Here is a 15,683-nt window from a genome sequence, read left to right on the forward strand (position 1 = left end):
TGCCACTACCACACAACAGGACCCTGAAAGCAGGCTGGGGCCCTCCAGGTCTCAGCCCTCCAGAGGACGCCCGTCAAGGTCATCACAGACAGGGCGGAGTAGTCAGCAGGCTGCCTCCTACTCCACTGTGAATGTCGTGGGAGCACCAAGATGTAGCAGCAGGGCTAAAAATGTTAAGAAGGTGTAGTTGCACGGCCCGGGCACGGGTGTTATCACATGTACATAATGTTCATTGTTGTAAATAAACTCCCAAGGATGTCTCCTGGTTATGATGAGCAGTGTTTGTGTCACTCAGATATGAAACCTTGGTTCCTGCATAAGATAAAGGCTGTTGCCTCAGTCTAGGGCCTCTTCTCTGTGCAGTATGTAACCTTCAGACCAAAGTGATGGTCCTGCCTCGGACACTCTGAGCACATTAATGAGGCTTGCACCTCATTAGTGCTTGTCATTGCTGCCAGAATGTCGTGGGCAGGCGGCACAGTGTTCCATCATCCTGCCTGTGTGCTCTCAACACCTTCAAGGGTGGACTGGCCCCCATCTCTTCAACATCTGTGACCAGTGACGCTGTGCTCCTGAAGGGGTCAGATGCTGAAGACTGACCAAAGAAAAGATGGATTTAAAGTTTCACGGCTGCATCTCCTTGATATGACCCTGATCACAGAGCGCAAGCAAGGTGCCCTCAGCCAGACAGGGGTCAGACATTCACAGGGAATATGTGAAGATCTATGGAGTGTCCTCACTGCATGTCATCATCACCCTCCTGGAATCTAGCAACTATTAGGGCCTCTGCTGCATCTCATGACACGAGCCTGAGCACTGAGGGTACTTGCGCTGCCATCAGCCACACAGGAGTCAAACGTTCACAGATGCAAGGTGAGGATGTCAGGACTGTCCTCTCCGCATCTCATCATCATCCTCCACGAATCTTAAGGGCCTCCCGAGTGCACCTGCCTCTTCTGGCCAGTGTGATGGCCTCATCGCTAGCATCCTTGCCTTCGAGGACCCCATCATCATCATCCCCATTGACATCATCCTCATCAGAGAATACGTGCAGCTTCTCCATCTCCTCAGCCAGGTCCTCTCCCCATTGCAGCATCAGGTGTGGAGCACGCAGCAAGTGATGAAGATGCGAGATACCCTCTGGGGACTGTATTGCAGTGTTCCGGCAGACCTGTCAAGACACCAGAGCCTCACTTTCAAAATGCCAATAGTTTGCTCCACCAAAGACCAGGTCGTGGCATGAGCCTCGTTGTACGATCGCTCTGCTGCAGTCTGGGGCTGCCGAACGGGTGTCCTCAGCCACACTCTCTGTGGGTAGCCCTTATATCCAAGAAGACAACTCTGCAGCCTCTGAGGACCCTGGAAGATGTTAGGGATCTGAGACCTACTAAGGATGTTGGAGTCATGGATGCTCTCTGGGAATCGTGCGCAGATCCGCAGAATGTGTTTGTGGTGGTCACACACCAGCGGCACATTCAGCAAGTGGAAACCCTTGCGTTGACGTAGTTGACTGCTTGTTGCCATGGAAATCTAAGCACCATGTGAGTGCAGTCAATGGCACCCTGCATCTGTGGAAAACCTGAGAAATGCAAAAATCCGAGTGCTCTTGCTTCCTGGCTTCCCTGATCCCGGGTGAAATGCACAAAGTTGTGTGCCTTCGCCAAAATAGCATCTGTGATCTCCTGGATACAGGTAGGTGGAGGTTTACACAATCCCACACAGGTCACTTGTAGAGCCCTGGAAGAAGCCACTGGCATAAAAATAGAGCGCCGTGGGCACTTTCATGGCCACTGCCAGTGGATGCCCTCCATGTCCCCGTGGTGCCAAATCCCGCAGCAGGTGGCATATGTGACCGGCCAGGTCCCTGGACATGTGCAGTCTTTCGTGACACTGTTTCTCAGTCATCTGCAGGAATGACAGATGCAATCTATAGACCCTGGGTCTAGTGAGGTTCCTATGAATGGCGGCTCACTCTGGATCTTCAGCTACATGCGCAACAGGCCCTGTTGCCCCTTCATCTTGCGGAAGATGCTCCTCCCTTTGTCGAGCCAGGTGCCTCCACTGCTCTCTTGGTCAGGTCTGAAGGCCCCTACACGCATGCAGGAAAGTGCTGGCCACCACTTGGATGGCCAGTGTGTAGCGTGCTCCTTGGCTGTTCAAAATCCCATCCACCTTCACCCCACTTGACTGATTGGCAGCAGTTTCGGCCATTGGGCTGCATGCTGTGCTCTCAGCTCAGATGCATGCATTCTCTTAACCCACACTGCAAGGCTGCGCTGTTAGCTTGAACCATAATGGATACTGGTCCAAACCTTAGTAAAGACATTGCAAGGGGCTATGAGCACCTCCACCAGAGACTGTGCCATGCCCACCTATCACAAGGGGTTGTACAACTTGCCCAGTCAACCAATTGCTCTGCTGCCCCTAAAACTCACATTAGTTTGCAGTCTGCGCCCGAAGGGTGATACGTTCTGGAGCATTTGGTGGCACTTTTATGCTTTTGCGTTGCTTGAGTGGGCAGCAAGGCTTTAGAGGCCCAAGTCCAAGCATGTCAATGGAGCTGCTGCTAGACAGTTCCAGCTGCGAAAGAATGCACACTTCTGACATGCTTTTCCAGTTTGTGGCCGCTTCCATCCCTGACATGTGCTTGATTATTTCCTTCAGCCTGTGTTGCCTTGTCCCCACCACCAACCCCCTGCAACGCCCCGCCTGACCTGCACTAGAGCCCTTGCCCCGGGGCCACAGAATCACAGAATCTCTCAGTGCAGAAGAGGCCTTTCGGCCCATTGAGTCTGCACCGATACATGAGAAACACCTGACCTACCTACCTACTTCCATTTACCAGCACTTGGCCCATAGCCTTGAATGTTATGATGTGCCAAGTGCTCATCCAGGTACTCTTTAAAGGGTATGAGGCAACCCGCCTCCACCACCCTCCCAGGCAGCGCAGTCCAGACCATCACCACCCTCTGGGTAAAAAGGTTTTTCCTCACATCCCCCCTAGACCTCCTGCCCTTCACCTTGAACTTATGCCCCCTTGTGACTGACCCTTCAACTATCCACCCTATCCATGACCCTCATATTCTTGTACACCTCGATCAGTCTCCCCTCAGTCTTCTCTACTCCAATGAAAACAACCCAAGCCTATCCAACCACTCTGAAAGCCAGCAGGACAAAGTGACTTGCCTGTGCCCCTTACGATTGCACAGTGCCTCTTCCTTGATGCCCTACAGGCGATGCTCTCAAGCACTGCTCAAGGTTGTGTGCACTCACCTCTGAGTTCTGTTTAGCCTCTATGGCGCAATTGGTTAGCGCATTTGGCTATTAACCAATAGGTTGGTGATTCGAGATCATCCAGGGGTGAAGCTTTCACTGTTTTTTCCACATCAGCATTCATTGTCTCAGACAGTTCCATGTTGTCAATGGGTCCTTGAGCTGCAAGAAAGGATCCCTCAAATGTTGCCAGCTCGACTGTTATCCAGTGAGTTCCCCCCAAAGTCAGGATGTGGGTGTCACTGGCTAGGCCAGCATTTATTACCCATCCCTAATTGCCTTTGTTCGGAAGGCAGTTAAGAGTCAACCACATCACTGTGGGTCTGGAGTCACATGTAGGCCAGACCAGGTAAGGACAGCAGATTCCCTTCCCTAAACGACATTAGTTACAACAATGTTTTTGTGGTCATCATCCGACTTTCAATCCCAAATTGTTTTTTATTAAATTCAAAGGTCACCATCTACCATGGTAGGATTCAAACCCTGAGCCTCTGGATTACAAGTCCAGTGACAATACCACTACACCACCACCATTCTGAAGTCACATAACCATGGGTGGTAAGTTTGATTTGGGTGGGATGATTTCAACATGCAGGACTTATAATTATATGCAGATGTGTTAAAATGCCAAACCTGACGTGCGGCAGTGGGACATGCAGTGTGCCACTGACGGATGGAGTCGACGATCGCAAACTGGTTTCACAACAGCGTAAAATCGATTTTTGGCCTCCACCCCATATTGTTCCCCCCACCCCCTGCCCGCCATGATGCCCGACACCAATGGGGCCAGAAAATTCAGGCCCATATTTTCAAGTGGCACAGCCTGATGACAAGGCATAAAATTATTGAGTAACCTGCAAGGCATAGCTATGTTTTTCTTATGCACATCTGTGAGCAGTACTTGTTTTTGACATTTTTCCCCTCAGGATTTTCCATTGTGGCAATTTTTCTGACATGAGCTTTGTAAAGTATGGCATACACCTACTGAGGAAAGCTAACAAAAATGTCGATCTGGAAATCTGGGAATTCCTGCCTTCACCATGACATGGTTCATCCACAACATTCCTCTGTGGAGCTGGGTCTGATTGCAAAATAAGATGAGATACCTAATGAATTCACTGATCAAGTGAACCAGCAACTCTCCTCCCATTTTATTTCAGGATCCAGTTGTTCAATGAAAACATTTACAGAGCTAGGTGAAAGAGAAGGGGAGTGGGGATAATTAGATAGCTTTACCAAAGAACCAACCAAATAATGAATTGAATGGCCTCATTCACTGCTGTATCATTCTGTGATTTTACACTTGTTTTAATTATCTGAATTACTGTCCCCAAAGACCTTCAATAAATACTAGGTTGCGGAGAGAAGACAGTACAAGCCCCCTCCTACAAGGAAAGCTTAGGGCCATTATCTCTATTCCCAGGGGCTTACAGCTACCTTTCACATGGCAACCTTATCACACCAATGGATGGAAAAGAAATCCTTCCCGGACCAGAGGATGGAGAAGAAGAGTTCAACGGTGCTCCTGGTATGGGTAAAGGAGAGGGAAGTAAAACAGAGGTAGGCCTCAATGCCAGGATTTCCCTTCAATCTGTGTCATGAACTCATGCTATTTTAGGAAAGATCATGGAGAAAAACCCTGGCCATTGTGTTTTCATTTTCAGGTATTTGCATCCTCTCTTTTCTCATAAAAATTATAGTCAGAGCTTCACGGTGCAGAACACCACTAATGCTAAAAGGAGCAGGAGGTTAAATGAGGTAAATCAGGAAATAGTGATTAGGTGCTGATGTAAGTATACACTGTGGACACCATTTTGGATTCCTAATAGCATTCATAATGTCCTTACAACAGCCACTACCAAGTCCAATTTCTCACCATTTGCATTTATAAATTTGAAAGCTATTCAAGCTTGTTTGCTTGGAGCACTTCCATTGGTTACAGTACTGTCGTTTAATTGTTCTCTTACTGTTGACTCTGTCTTAAGCACACACAGATAGATGATCCAGTTGATCAGGCACCATGGATACAATTTCAAAGAATATTTGTACATGAAAAGCCTGTCTGCATACAGTTAGTGCAAAGTCGCATTTATTTCCTAGTTGGGCCATAACTTTTCTCAGTGCGGGGGATGGGCTTGTGAAGGATAGCAAATCCAAAACCCCACATTGTTGGTTTGTCCATGTTGGCAACTGAAATGGTGGTTAAATCCTAACTAGAACAGTTAATACAATTACCCCTCTCCTTTATAAATACTCTCCAAAAGCACAGGGACAGCTTTTTTTGCAGGATTGTCTCAAATGGCACATCTCAGTTTTGCAGTTGGATTAACATAATCTCATAGTGTCCTAATTCTACATTCACAACACATCCTCTCAGTTGTATCCATAAGATTGCTTCCCTACAGTTGACCTTATTAAAGCCCTGGATCGTTAATTAGATTTTTTTTTACTCCTTCATTCCTGCCAGGATTGCGCTATTATTTCCAGGTCAATCGTTTCCCCTTAATTAGGGGGACTTTCTCCATTATTTCACAACGACATTCAATCTTAGTGGCTGAGGGCTGAGAAAAAAGGAAAGTTGACAGACCTGGTCTGATAAGAGCTTCAAATTAGTAGATTAATAAGCAAAATTGAAAGTGCTTTTTTCAAAAGTCTACAACGCAATCAGTTTTGCCCACCAGGGTTTGGTAAAGGGTGACACTAATGGTAATCTAATGAGAAAAAAGATTTTTTTTTAAAAAATGCTTAGTGACTGATATTTGATTGCATCAGCAATCTCCAAAGATTGAACTCTGGAACTTACATATCCACCACCCTTAATTGTATCCATGATTTTAATAGGCTGCTTCAAACTACATTTTTCCAACCACAATATTCATAATTTTAAACACTGTTCAATTCCGAATGCACAGTAAAGCAATGGAAGCATTACAACCTCTGCCTTGTCACCAGCATATGAGCATCAGCATTAAAGAGTCTATTTTTTTGTTTGTTTCTCATGCATGTTTATTACATATAGCAGTCTTTGGCTTGTTCCTGAGGAACATTGTGGCCGTTAAGTTAGTGATTCCGGTAGATCTGACTTTGGCAGTTGAGCTGTTGGTTTGGAGACACTTGGTTCTGCAGGTTAGCTGAAGGAGTTGTCCTGTTTCCTTTTTGACTGTGGCTTTGCTGACTTGCCTCCAGCCAGGGAGAGATAGAGACTTTTACCTGCAAGTTGCAGGGATGCTTAGTTGCTGTTCTTCTGCTGTGACCTTCACAGCACACACTAGCACACCACAACAAGAACCCACTGATCAGGTTTGCAGCTGGCTTTTTAACCCCTCTTCTTTTGTATTCCTGGAAGGGAAAAACAAACATGTCTTTCACCCAGAATCTGCGACATTCTGAGACGTAACTCAACAGGAGATGGTTTCTGCTGAGATGTGGTAATCAGTCTCTATTGTCTCCGGAGCCACAGGAGATTAACATTTAGTCTTTTGCATTTCATCTCTCCCTTTCAAGTGTCTGTGACTGAAGTTGGCCTTGACACTCTCTTAGGTGTGACATTCTGTTCTCTCCCTGGACTAGTTGGTCAAGTACTTTGGTAGGAATAATAGAGGCATAGACTATTTTCTAAATGGGGAGAGAATTCAGAAATCTGGAGTGCAAAGGGACATGGGAGTCCTACTCCAGGATTCTCTTAAGGTTAACTTGCAAGTTGAGTTGGTAGTTAGGAAGGCAAATGCAATGTTGGCATTTATTTCGAGAGGACTAGAATATAAAAGCAGGGATGTGCTGCTGAGGCTTTATAAGGCTCTCCTCAGACCACATTTAGAAAATTGTGAGTAATTTTGGGCCCCGTATCTCAGGAAGGATGTGCTGGCCCTGGAGAGGGTCCAGTGGAGGTTCACAAGAATGATCCCAGGAATGAAAAGCTTAACATATGAGGAACGTTTGAGGACTCTGGGTCGATACTCGATGGAGTTTAGAAGGTTGAGGGGGGATCTGATTAAAACTTACTAAATACTGAAAGGCCTGGATAGAGTGAATGTGGGGAAGATGTTTCCATTAGTAGGAGAGACTAGGACCCGAGGGCGCAGCCTCAGAGTAAAGGGAAGACCTTTTAGAACAGAGATGAGGAGAAACTTCTTTAGCCAGAGAGTGGTGAATCTATGGAATTCATTGCCACAGAAGGCTGTGGAGGCCAGGTCATTGAGTGTATTTAAGACTGAGATAGATAGGTTCTTGATTGGTAAGGGGATCAAAGGTTACGGGGAGAAGGCGGGAGAGTGAGGTTGAGAAACCTATCAGCCATGATTGAATGGCGGGGCAGACTCGATGGGCCGAATGACCTAATTTCTGCTCCCATGTCTTATGATATCTTATGGTATAAGTACAATCCATATTGGACTTTTCCAGAAAGTGCTTACTTTACATCCTCAGCTAGCTTTTGCTTGTGGGTCTCCTTTTAAAAAAACACATGTCTTACTTAAAAAGTTCAATTTGCCTATAAGTAATTCAAGCTGTCATCTGCTGTCATGACAAGATGGGATCATCCCATCATCGAAAGGGCTCTCCATCAGCTGCAGAGCCCAACAGCTCTCTAGAGGCAGCATCCCAGTGGCAAGCCAGGAGTGTCATTAGAACCAGAGCTTCCATGCACCAGCAAAGGTGTCAGAGAGTGTTGATGAACTCTCACACTTGCCTTCCTGCCTCAGGAGTGCCCACCTGTTCTGGTGAGGCTGCCGGAAGGACGTCACCATGGGCTCTCTGATTGGGCTTCCAGCTTCCCTGGTCCTTCAGTCATTAAATGGATGAGGCTCTCAGAGGTTGCTTCTTAATTGGCCACCTCCAGGAAGATTGTGACAGACATCTCGCCAAGGCCATGTCCAGGTTCCCGACCTGGAATTGAGGCCGATGTCAGGATCATGATTCAACTTGGAAAATCCAGCTCCTAGTCTCCGGCTGTGAAGTCCTCCCAAACTCCATTCCAGCCACTTACCAGCATGAGAGGGCCCATTCCTTCAATGTGCATTGTGTTATAATCCCACACCAGACGTCCAAATTTTGTTAGCATCCTGGATGAGACCCATAAATTTTGTTACAATCCAGTCAGGGACTAATAACTTTTGTTCTAAAGTAGACAGAATTAGAAATCCCAGTTCCTTACTAAGAGAATAAAGCCACAAAATTCCAAGGTTTTAAACAAACAGAATAACTATTGCTATACAATGTTAGTACAGCAAACAGTCAACACTCTCTACCTTATTCTCTAACATCCAGAATTAACATGGGGTAAACGTGAATTAATAAGCAAACTTGTGGCCATACACACCATGAATCGTACATGATTTTCAACAATCACTTAAGAGACAATTTCTTCACAACTGCTTATCCTAATTTTCCAGGTGAGCTGCAACACTGCAACGCTGCTAAAATTCCAGTGGGACAGCATTCCTTCCTGCTGGTCTGCCTTGGTGACTCTGTCTTGAATCATGGGGATAGGGTGTTAACACAAAAAGAGAGGATACCTGCTCCATTCATGGTAGTCTCTGGGCATCTAAACCACAAGGGATGAGATCAGTAGCTTTTCGTAAACAGCATTGCCGGTTTGACATCTAACTCATGTGCAACATTTATGCCTACATCATGCAGACTATGGGCGGGCTTTTCTGGCCCCATTGCAGGCAGGACCCACCGCAGGTGAGGCAGCGCCCCAGCCAGAAGACTTGCAGCGGGACCAGAAGATCACGGCAGCGGGTGGGTGCGGAAAATCCCGCCCATACTCTATGTTGAGCAGAGGTGAGAAAAGTATATTTAAGGTTTTCAGTAGAGTTATGGGCAGAGTGGAACGAAGCAATTTTGGCAATCTGAGCTAAAAGTGAGGTTTGAGGCTTATGTCACTGATGAATAAGGCAACAATATTCTGCATTATTGTGTTCAGCCTGAATAACTATTCATAAAGGGATCGGAATTAAGAGGTGAAACATATAATTTCTGGTGGCAACTGTGCAGGATGACTTCTGTCCTCCCAGTATTGAGCTGGAATAAGTTCTGGCCCAACCATAACTTAATGTTAGACAGATGCTAGACAATATAGTGTGATAATGGAATTTAGGCTAGTGGCAGAGAGATTTGATATCATTGGTATAATATGGAATCTGACCCCATTTCATGGATCAGTTCATTGATGGGTCACTTTGTAAGGAACATATCTTTTTACTTCTGTTGGACTATTGTAAAGAACATATATTTTTATTTTCTGTTGGACTGTGAATTAAAATTACAATGGCTGCAGGTTGAAAGACACATCCACTAGAACAGGATGAGAGACATATACACAATTGCAGCCCTGGAACAGAGTGTGCCATGAAAGACAGGATGGTGCTGGAAAGGAGTCCTGGACCAAGGGAGCTGCCTGGCAACAATGTTTTAATTGGCTCCTGACAGGTGAGCAGGTTTTGTGTGGGAAATAATGGGTCAGAAGTAGGCTGGAGCAAATGAAAAGTTTTTTGAAGAGAAAGAAAGCTACTCAAACTTAAAACAATAGTGAAGTGAAAGGAAACTTAGTGAGGGAGGAGTTTGGAGTTATCTTTGTCATTCAGGCTGATCTTGGAGTAACAGGAACATTTAGCTATAAAAGAAGAGAACCAATACTGCTTGAGTTCATCAAGCCAGAAATAGCAGCGGCTTGTACAGGCTATTGTGCACATGTACATGACAATTTCATGCTTGGTACAGGACCAGCAGGGAGAGTCTAGGAGTTAAGAATCATTTGGTTTCCAACAGTTTCCATATGTGCTTGTGCCATAAGATCCCAGTACCCATCTCTAACACCTACCTCTAACATTAGTTACCATCTTGCAGCATAATCTAGTTTTTAAAATGCTAGAAGATAGATTACAACAGTAGAAGATCATGGCCCTGAAAAAACTCATGAGCTCCACTCATCTCCTGCCATAACTATGACCAGAAACCAGTAAAACTACCAGGAAAACAATAGAGAAACAGGTTTCTGGGGGCTTCCTCACTGCTGTGCGAAGAGTGGAACACAGGGTCCATCACTTATAAAGCAGTTGGTGATGTGGTAGGGTCTCCATAAGACAATAGCTCTTATTCCTGAGGCTGATTTAGAACCCGCACTTGTATGGGAGACAGTACAGTGAATAAATAAAAGTGCACTAGAAGAATGTACAATAGAGAAGGAGGAGGTTTTAGAAAGGTTATCTTGAACTAAAATTGATAAGATACCAGGACCAGATGAGATGCATCTAAGGGTACTGAGGGAAGTGAGAGTGGAAATTGCAGAGGCCCTAGTGATAATCTTCCAACCTTCCTCAGACACCGGGTGGTGTCGGAGGATTGGAGAATTGCGAATGTTACACCTTTGTTCAAAAAGGGGTGCAAGAATAAAACCAACAAGTACAGACCAGTAAGTCTGATTTCAGTGGTAGGGAAACTTCTGGAAACTACAGTTTGGGACAAAAGCAATAGTCACTTAGACAAGTACAGGATAATTAAGGAAAGCCAGCATGGATTTGTTAAGGGAAAATCATGTTTAACTAACTTGCCGAAGTTTTTTGAGGAGGCAAAAGAGAAGTTTGATATGGGCAACACTGTTGATGTGGTGTATATGGATTTTCAAAAGGCATTTGATACAGTGCCACACAACAGACTTTTAAGCAAAATTCTAGCTCATAGAATAAAAGGGAGAGTGGGCACTTGGATAAGAAATTGGCTGAGCGACAGGAAACAAAGAGTAGTGGTTAATGGATGTTTTTCAGATTGGAGAAAGGTTTGTAGTGAAGTTCCCCAGGGATCAGTGTTGGGGTGCTTGCTCTTCCTGATATATGCTAATGATCTAGGCTGTGGTGTGCAGGGCATGATTTCTAAATTTGCAGATAATACAAAGATTGGAAATGTTGTCAACTGTGATGAGGATAGTTTTGAAATTCAAAAGGATAAACACGTCTTGATGGATTTGGCAGATGGGTGGCAGATGTAGTTCAATGCAGAGAAGTGTGAGGTGATTTATTTTGGCAGGAAGAATATGGAGAGACAGTATAAAATAAAGGGAGTACCTCTAAAGGAGATGAACTAACAGAGGGGCTTCGATGTATATGTACACAAGTCATTGAAGATGGCAGGACATGTTGAAAGAGCAGTTAATAAAATATATAGTATCTTAGGCTTTATTAATAGGGGCATTGAATACAAGAGTAAGGAGTTCATAAAAAAAACTGCAGATGCTGGAAATACAAAACAAAAACAAAATTAACTGGAAAAACTCAGCAGGTCTGACAGGGCCCTCAACCGTGTCCGGCCCATCTCCTGTGCATCTGCCCTCACGCCTTCTCCTCCTTCCCAGAAACATGATAGGGTCCCCCTTGTCCTCACTTATCACCCCACCTGCCTCCGTATTCAAAGGATCATCCTCTGCCATTTCCGCCAACTCCAGCATGTTGCCACCACCAAACACATATTCCCTTCACCCCCCCTGGCAGCATTCCATAGGGATCATTCCCTCCGGGACACCCTGGTCCACTCCTCCATCACCCCCTACTCCTCAACCCCAACCTATGTCACCTCCCCATGCCCACGCAAAAGATGCAACAGCTGCCCCTTCACTTCCTCTCTCCTCACCGTCCAAGGGCCCAAACATTCCTTTCAAGTGAAGCAGCATTTCACTTGCATTTCCCCCAACTTAGTCTACTGCATTCGTTGCTCTCAATGCGATCTCCTCTACATTGGAGAGACCAAACGTAAACTGGGCGACCGCTTTGCAGAACACCTGCGGTGTGTCCGCAAGAAAGACCCAAACCTCCCTGTCGCTTGCCATTTTGACACTCCACCCTGCTCTCTTGCCCACATGTCTGTCCTTGGCTTGCTGCGTTGTTCCAGTGAAGCTCAACGCAAACTGGAGGAACAACACCTCATCTTCCGACTAGGCACTTTACAGCCTTCCAGACTGAATATTGAGTTCATCAACTTTAGATCTTGAATTCCCTCCTCCATCCCCACCCCCTTTCTGTTTCTTCCCCCTTCCTTTTGTTTTTTCCAATAATTTATATAGATTTTTATTTTCCCACCTATTTCCATTATTTTTAAATCTATACCTTTTATGCCCTGTTGGTCTTATTCCACCCCACCCCCACCAGAGCTGTACCTTGAGTGTCTTGCCATCCATTCTTAATTAGCACATTTGTTTAGATAATATCACCACCTTCAAGACCTCTTTGTTCTTTTGTCTGTGAAATCTTTTGATTATCTGCTCCTATCGCTGCTTTCTTGTCCCTACAACCACGCCCCCCCCACTTCTCTCCCCCAACCACCTCCCCCCCGCCCCCAACCTTAAACCAGCTTATATTTCACCCCTCTCCTAATATTCACTCAGTTCTGTTGAAGGGTCATGAGGACTCGAAACGTCAACTCTTTTCTTCTCCGCCGATGCTGCCAGACCTGCTGAGTTTTTCCAGGTAATTCTGTTTTAGTAAGGAGGTCATGTTGAACTTGTATAAGGCACTAGTTAGGCCTCATCTGGAGTATCGCACCCAGTTCTGGTCACCGTACTTGAGGAAGGATGTGAAGGCATTGGAGAGAGTACAGAGGAAATTCACAAGAATGATTCCAGGGATGAAGAATGGTAGCTATGAGAATAGATTAGAGAGGCTGGAACTGTTTTCCTTGGAGAAAAGAAAGGTGAGAGGAGACTTGATTGAGATGTTCAATATCTTGAGGGGTATGGACAGGGTAAATAGTGAGATACTGTTCCCACTCAAGAGAACATCTACAGCTAGAGAGCATAGATTCAAAACAATTAGTAAAAGGAGTAATAGTGATGTGAGGATTTTTTTTTCACCCAGAGGGTGGCTGAAGTCTAGAACAAACTTCCTGAAAGGATGGTGGAGGCAGGTTCGATCAAGATATTCAAAAACGAATTGAATGGCTATCTGGAAAGAAATAATGTGCAAAGTTACAGGGATAAGATAGGGGTGTGGGATTAGGTAGAATGCTCTTTCAGAGAGCCAGTACAGACTTGATTGGCCAAATGGCCTCCTTCTGCACTGTAAAGATTCTGTAATTCTGTGATTAAATGCAGAGACAACCAAAATTGATTCCCCAAATTTTCTAAGCAACCCACCCAAATGTCAGTGAGCCACAAAAATTCTTTAAAACTTCGTCTTCCTCCTGAGGGATTTCAGTTCCTTTCTTTTGAAGATATAGCCTCTGAGTTCCCTCAAAAACTGCTCCAATTCAGACTGTCCCAATGACTACTCACATCCAAGCTGCTCCACATCTTCTCCCGAGACTGCATCCCACTGAATTCATAAAGCTGCATCCCCACATCTAGTTAATGGCACTATTCCAGCTCTTTAGATACTCTGAGCAAAGACCCACAACACAATGGCTTTTCTTTGCCCCCCCTGCCAGCTTCATGTAGCCAATAGCTGCTATTCACTTCAGCTTCAGTGGGCTGATAATTGCCCTGGGCTTCTCTTAACCCCAATCTCCCCAGCAATTTGAAGCTCAAAAGCTTCTGCTGCCTCCTCCAGCCCTGGACTCATGAGCAACCACAGCTCACTACAGATTCATGTTCACTCTGCCCTTTGTGGTAATCTATGTGATCTGTTAAAACCTCCCAGCAGGCTTCTGCCCCTGCTCTGAGGCAGGGTCTAATATATTAACCTTGGTTCATTCTATACTTTAAATGTTACAAACACCACTCATTCAAAGTTCACACACCTGCAGGGGCTAACATATGAAATGCAGAGGCAAAAATCCAAAAATATTGATTCCCGCATAGCTGATGCTGTCATGAAAACGTGCAACTGGAATGTGTGGCATTGTTAAATAACTCTTTTCAAGGTAAAATGATATTGCACAGTTAGACTGAATGGCCTGCAACATGTTATTGCAGTGACATGTAAGTAAACCTTCTAGTGCCGCAAATGTGTGTGCCCTTAAGCAAACAATACTGCCTTGCTATGCCCCAAATAGCTATAGCCATGGCATTGTATTTAGTGGAGCCATTTTTATTGACATAAAATGAAGCATCAATAGTTACTGAAGATTGACTTTCTGGAAAGAAGAATAATAAAGTACATTTTTCCATGGTCTACTGAGGGTAATTGAGAGAGAGGTTTGTATTCTCGACAAATAGTACAGAACATCGTTATAGAATCATCTTGTTGGGAATCCACAAGTACCTTTTGCTCTCATTATAGAATGCCATTATTTTAAAATTTGGCAGACCTACTTTAGGAGCTTTGTGCCACTGCTAATCCCTGAAAGGTAATAATCCCTGGTGTGTGATTTACCACCAATGTAAGAGCCAATTTCCTGAAAAAGTCTAATGTTGAAGGTTACTTTTGTTGCAATTGACTGAAATAAAAATTACTCTTGACACAGCACACAAAGCCAGAGAATCTCTCCAGAATTCGAAGGGGGCTAAATTGGATAACCCCTGTAAATAGGCTTTGGGATTACAATGCTCAATTAACCCACACCTGTTATTTGAAATGCAAGTGGTATGCCAACTTCATGCTTTCTGCTCATTATAATGATTTCTGCTTGCAACCAGCACTGTTCATTAACTGTTCATTAGAAGGGAACCCAAACATGTAGCTTCCTAGAGCCACTTAAAACTAGCCTGCATCTCTTAAAGAGTAGGTGTATTGTGGCTGGCACAGGTGCTGGGAGTCATACGGGAAGTTAATCTGTCCTGAACAGCATTAAGGAACTAAAGTGACTGGGTTCCAAGGTTTTCACGCACTGCAATGCTGGTTTTGGTGGAGGAGGTGTTAAGGAGAGGCTGGAGTTTCCTGGTCAGGTTGCAATCCTAAATGCTCATCAGGAACCCAGAAGTGGTTGTGATGGGACATTGGGAGCCAGTTTCCCAGAAGTGAGCAATTAAGAATTGTCTCCGTCCAGTTAAGGGTAGTGGGCAGACCAGGGAAGCAGGAAGCCCATTCAGGGAATTTAGCAATGCCTGGCCGCCAGATCCACCAAGAAATGGTACATGGCTGAGGCAAGTAGGCAAGTGTAAGTGTGCACCAACATGTTACATTTAACATGTAACAGTTAGCACAGTAAGTAGGGCTACCAGCGAGGATCAGGATACCCTCCACAACAATAAATTTTAACAGTGGTGGTCTTTTGTCTAGGTGGTGCCTTTATTGGGGCATGGAGCCTTTGGCTCTAATGGCTTCCTGGCCTACCACCTGGTGTCCATCTCTAGAGAGCTGGCAGGTAAGGGGGGGTGCCACTCGATGGCAGGAAGATCCATCTCCATCAGAAAATGGCCCCCCATTGAGCCCTTGTGAAGTAATTAGCTGCCAGTCTCATTGAAGTGGGCTCCAACTTTCTTCCCCTAAACCTAACCCTTTCTCTAGGGAAGATCCCTCAAAGTTGGGAATGAATCGGAGACC

This window comes from Carcharodon carcharias, chromosome 1 (genome assembly GCF_017639515.1).
Source record: "Carcharodon carcharias isolate sCarCar2 chromosome 1, sCarCar2.pri, whole genome shotgun sequence".
Lineage (NCBI taxonomy): Eukaryota > Metazoa > Chordata > Chondrichthyes > Lamniformes > Lamnidae > Carcharodon > Carcharodon carcharias.